Here is a 6,577-nt window from a genome sequence, read left to right on the forward strand (position 1 = left end):
GTAAGTAGTTTAGAAAAATTGGATGCCATTCCAAAATGGGCGTATGTTTTCAAGAAAACTCAGTAATTCAAGTGTGAAGAGTTTTGAGTTGTTATGTTGAAAATGAATGTATTAGATCCAGAAAATCCCATATTTTCGCTAATGGTTGAGATATGATTTGTTGTGTCTTCCAGGAAAAACCCTTATTTTCTTATAAAGTATGAAATGCATATGAATGTTCGTGTCATAAGTTGTAAATAACTGCACCAGGAAAATCCCTTATCTTCCTATTAGTTGTTTGGTTTGTATACAAGAAAAACCCTTATTTTTCTAACACGATTGGCAGTCTCTAAGACCGAAAATCGCAAGAAAACGACGTTCTTAAAAGTTGTGTCATAGTTTTATATAATAAAGCTATACGAAGATCGCATTTGTTAGATGAAGAATAGTTTTAACAGTCACTCGTTCATAAAAGCATAATACCATAATAATTGTATATCCGATGAGTTTTATAACCATACTAAACATAATATGCCTGTAACGACGTTCCTCAGGCGTCGCAGCGTTATGACAACTGTCACCCCAAAAGACGAACTGTAGCTAACAGTCAGGGCGCGGGATCATGACTTCTCGTATAGATCTATACACATTTGACACGTTCTCCGAACGGGAGACTCTGGTTATAGACAGGACTTGCAACATTACTTTCTAATAAGGAAAAGTAACGTTTGAAGATATACACGTCTCATGGATTCTCAACTAAGCCTGTATTAAAGTGATAGTTTTTGCACATGAAGTTTATCTTTTTTCACAATGTTTACCAAAGCATAAATCATAAGCTTTTAGAATGTATAAAACGACTTAACAATGAAAGGTACTTTGAAATCATTATATACTTTGCATAAGTCTAATGAACACAAAGTATGACAAGAGTTTTCCATAATAGTAATGAGTTCCAAGTGATTTATTCGGTAAAACAAGCGAAGTGAAACTTTATAAAATACACGATAATAACCGTATGTTTACTTGTATTCCCCCCTAAAAGAGTATAAAAGCATTTAAAATGTATTTAAAGTGTGTTTGAAAGGGGTATGAACTCACTTGAAAGTTTGAAGATAGCAAGATGGAAAATCTGGCAGAGTTTCATCTCGGGAAATGGATTTTCCTCGGGATTCTCGGGATTTCTCGGGAGTAAAATCGACCTTCGGGACTTGCACCAAATCACCAGGGCTTCGGGGTAGTGCGAGCACGAAAAACGAGGCAAAACGCAAGAAAAAGGAGAGTGAATGAGCAATTTTTCCGGAATCCCTCGCATCCCTTTTATAGGGGGTGGAAGACCCACGTACGCGGGGCGTACTCCCGTACGTGGCGCGTACGGGACGTCACTGCTGACCACATCCTCGGCTGCAACGCTTCGGACGGGACGGGGGGGGGGGGGGGAAGGCTTGCATAGGGGCAACGTGGACGATTCGAGGTCGTGGCCTCGAGTACGCGGGGTGTACGAGGGTACACGGCGCGTACTTCGGCCCTAGATGCTGACTACTTCGGATAATACCAACTTTTTAATAAAAATTATATAAAAATTATTTATCAAACTTCAAAAATTCATATCTCCTTCATACGAACTCAGTTTTCGACGTTCTTTATATCCCCGCGAAGGTGAGACTACTATCTACAACTTTCATTTAGATTCCATTGGCAAATTCGGAAATTATTTTTATTATTTATTTATTAAAATGACGTGATTAAGGAATTTCTTTAAAAATTCATAACTTTTTCATACGATGTCCGATTTGAGCGTTCTTTTTATGCATGTTTGTAGTTTAACGATATCTATGACTTTCATTTAGACACCTAAGGTCAGAAAGTGTTTTATTGAAACTTTGCATTTTTATATAACTTCGTATTGCCGGTTTTTGTCGGAAAACTTAGAATGGTCATAACTTCTTCGTTATAACTCGGATTTTTGTGTTATTTATATGTTTGGAAACCTTAAGACGATACCTACCACATAACGTACTCCAAATATCATTTTTGAATACTTCATTTTTCGATGATATTCTAATTCCTTTCTCAAAGAGGTTACGAGACTCGATTTTTACTGACTTGAAATGACGGGCTGTTACAGTAGATGTGTTTGTGACTCTTGCATTGCGCATTGTATGTTAGGAGGGGACCGTTTGTATATTAGGTGGGGCCTATTTGTAGTTTAGGTAGGGCCCGTTTTTATGCTATCCTAGGTTCGTTTGTATGTTAAGCAGGGCTGATTATGATGGGTGGGGCCAAATATTATGTATGGTGCATGGTACTTTGGGGACCTCACTAAGCTTTGTGATTCTAGTTTTATGGTTTGTTGGGTCAAAAATATGGTTCATACTTTGCTTTTCTAGGAAAATATATTTTTATGTAATATTGTATGTGTTTGTGCTTTGTGTGTACGGCCGTACACGTGTGTACAGCCACACACCTTATGTTCGGCCGTACACAGGGTGTGCGGCCGCACACCCTGTGTATGGTTGGAGGTCCATATAAATAGAGTGTGCATGTGGGAGTGTACGGTTAGGAGAGAAGGCTAGTATAGAGAGAGAAAGTTAGAGATAAGAAGTGTGTGTGTGAGAGAATCTATTGTAAGGAGCATAATTCACATCAATACATCATTAGATTCATCATCTTCTTCTTCTCCTTCTCTTCTATTTTATCTGACATCATCCAATTGATTGGGATTCCGCACCATCAATTGGATCTGATTGATACACAAGCAATTTTGGGGACTTACAATTGGTATCAGAGCTTGGTTGTATCAATCAATTTTTTTCAGATCTGGAGCTTATTTGATCTTATTTTGAAAAGAGGATAGGTTTTTTGGATAGATATCGGAAAATTAAGGGGGTTACTTCTTTGGATTTTTCATAAAAACGAGTTTTTGATCGAGTTTTAGAGCAAAAAAGGGTGAAAAACATCGTTTTTTCGCGAATCTATTGAATGTGTGCGGCCCGGTTGAAGGTGTGCTGCTGGTTGAAGGAGTGCGGCTCAGTGTGTGCGGCTCAGTGAGTGCGGCTCGGGAGTGTGCGGCCGGCTCAGTGTGCGGCTCGGAGTATACGGCTCGCAGTGTGCGGCTCAGCAGCCTCGGTGTGCGGTCTGGACGTGTGGGGTTGAACATCTTCGCTTCGAAGTTGTAGTCCTCGCAGCAACCTCGCACAACAGCTTTGTATTAAAAAAAGGTGAAGGGAATTGAGGTTGCCGGGAATCGAACACGGGACCTCTGGTTTTTCAACATTGCGCTCTACAAACTCAACCAGCAAAGTCTTTGTGTCATCCCTTCGATGTTTAAATAATAACCAGTTCTTCTCGGATTCAACTTTCGAAATTTCACATTTTTAACCCAAAAATTCAAAATTTTATTTTTAAAATCCTCTTTCAACCCAAAAATTTTAGTTTTTAACTTTTAACTTTTATTTTTGACTTTTTAGTTAAAATTTTAACTTTGACTTTTAAAAGTTGACCTTTGACTTTAAATTTTGACATTCTCGTTTGATTTTTAATTTTTCAAATTTGGATTTTCGGTTTGACTTTTGAGGTTGACTTTTTAAATTTGACTTTTAAGGTTGACTTTCTCGATTTTTAAGTCAAAGGGCAATTAAAAATATAAAAATATAAAAAAAATAAAAAAAAATAAACAAAATAAACAAAATGAGTTCCACATCAATTCCGGTAAATGAAGTTTCATGTACTCCATCTTGTAAAGCTACGATTAAATTTCTTCGCGAACAAATTGATTTGCTAAAAAGGGAAAATGAGGACCTTAAATATGAAGGCTATACTCTAAGGAAAGGTCAGAAACCTTTAAAAGCACAATTAGAGGCCAATACTAAGGACTTTAGGAAATTACAAGAAGATTACAGCAACAAGTGTGAAAATTATGATCACATTAAACGCAAACTTGCTGCTGTAACTGAAGAACTTGATGCTTTGAAAATAAAGTGTGGAAAAATAGATGTTACTTTCAAAAATTATACTGCATCAAGTAAGACAGTCGAGTCCTTAGTAGAAAATCAATTGAGTTTTAAAGATAATCAAACCATGGGTCTAGGGTATCACAGTGTGCCACCTCCTTTTAATCACAATTATAACCCAATCCTTGAGACCAATAAGGAAGAAATGTCTGCTCAGTATTGCTAAAACCCTGCTCCAGCTTCAGTTAAGACTGAACAATCAGGGCCAACTGAGGATGTTGAGATGAACGATATTAATGATTCTACTTCTTGTGCAGGTAAAGTAGTAGAGGATGAGAACAAGGAGAAAACTATTGAACAAACCAACATCGCCTTAAACTCTAAATCTGTTGCTTCGAACTCAACTACTTCTGATCAACATGTTGTTCGTAAATACAGGCCACCATTTCAAGCTAAACAGAGTGCCTGTTGCAACTGTGCGTGTGGGAAAAACAAGAGACAAGGCAAAGATACGCCACTAGGGGCAGGAAGAAATAACTCCACAGTGAAGAAAAAGACATGTTTTCACTGTGGAACACCTGGACATATTGCCAGAAATTGTCCTAATCGAGCATACGTTCCCTACTATGCACAAGGGTGGCAGAACACGCCAAGAGGGAGATACTTCAAAAGAAACCCCTCAAGTTCATGTTCAGACAATGGCGACTTGAATGCCACGAAGGGCAAGAGTTCAACTCCCAAGGGCAAGAAATCAAATCCCAAGGTCAAGAAGGGAATGTCGACCAAGAAGCCAAATCCAAGAGATGCTCCCATGAATCCAAAATCAAATTCATCTCAACGGTCGACATCAAGATCAAAAGCAAGTATTGAACCACCCATCAGATTGAAAAAGAAATGGGTTAAACCCAACTACAAATGGGTTCCAAAGGCTCACTCTCCCAAATCTTCTAACGACTATAATATTTCTTCATCTTCTGTTTGTGATAAGCAGGACATGTCATGGGAGAGAGTACCATGCAAGGATGACAAAGTTCAACCCAGTTTCAAAATGGACTGGGTTCCAAAGACCAACTGATCCCGCTCTGTGTTGGAGCAGCTGTGGTGGCATATCATCAGACTTCGGTTTGTTGGTAGTGGCTGTTCCTTGCACTTAATAGGGAACATCTCTCAACTGTACAACACCCAGAACATTGTTCGAGAGTATGTGTCATTGTGGGAAAGGAAGAAAGGAAGTGATCACTCACGGGGTTTGTGCTTAACGATATGAAGAATTTTCGTATCTGTTCTGAGAATATGTGCGTTGTTCTCAAACCTTCTGGATGCAAATTCAATCGGTGACTTACGGTTTGAGTTTTCTTCTCTATACTCCTGAGTTTTTCTTAACCTGATTCGCTTTAAAGACAAATTTTTGTTTTAGGATAGTTTAAATTTGAGCATTTACTCTTATGCACAAATTTAGGGGGAGAAATAAAAACAAAACAAAAATTAGAAAATTTAAAAAAAATTAAAAAAAAAATTATAATATGATGGTTATGGAATCTACTTGAGGGAGATGTTTAGGGAAGTGATTGATAACGAACAATCTGAGTCTGCGTACCAAAGTTGATGGGTCTATGCTCTGGTTTGATGCGTCGGTAGGCACGAAGAATTTAACAAACTTGACTAGGTGCAGATGAACTTAAGGAATCTAGAGACTTGATAAATCTTGACCTAGTTAGTTCCGTTCAGCCTGACAATACGACGCTTGGATAGGTTGAGCAGGGAGATATATATGGGAATCTACTCGTCACATTAAATGAACCTATATCTGGAATCGTGGTTTAACTTTTCCTCGATGTGCGGATTCTGTCCTTAATTCCGGTATTGATGGGGCGACTGGTAAATTCCGATGAATAGGTATGTAGAAAATCATTTTCTTTCTTTATTACTGTTAGTCATATGTTACCTCCTCTGCGTGATTGGAAGAGATCCAACCTGGACTGCAACATATGCAAATCTATTTCTCTGCATATTATATCTATGAAATTCTTCTTATCTGTTAGCCATATGTTTTCTCCTTTGCGTGATTAACCATCCGACCTGGTACACAGCATATGCAACCTTCTACTTCTGAATCCCTCTAAAACTATAAGTGATAATAATCTGAATCTATCTTCTCTCTTAATGATGGTCTGCTCACCCGATGTAAGGAGTACTCTGGAAGTCTTTGATTACTGAGGCATATCAGGAAGCGGGAAACATGTTCCAGTACAATTAAAATTGAACACTTAAAGATTGTCTATAGATCTCGCTGCTCAATTTAGGTGGACAACAATATCCCTGGTCGTCGTCAGCTGAATGGTCCTTAAGATATAGTATCTACAAACTTAGGATCAGATATAATATCTAGAAACTTAGGATCACATTGTCTTGTCACTTATAGTATGTCCTAATTTTGTCACAATTTTTCGTGTTTAAGTGGACAACAATACCGGCGATCGACCAGACAAAGACGTGAAGATAGAATGTACCGACAAGCGGATAAAGGCTGTCTAAAAACTTTCATCCCAAATCATTCTTAAAGTTAGATATCATTTTATTTTTGTTAAATTTGTTAATAGTATTCCTCTATGCATAATATTTAGGGGGAGAATTTAAAAAAAAAA

This window comes from Lactuca saligna, chromosome 5 (assembly GCF_052625555.1).
Source record: "Lactuca saligna cultivar CGN05327 chromosome 5, ASM5262555v1, whole genome shotgun sequence".
Classification (NCBI taxonomy): Eukaryota; Viridiplantae; Streptophyta; class Magnoliopsida; order Asterales; family Asteraceae; genus Lactuca; species Lactuca saligna.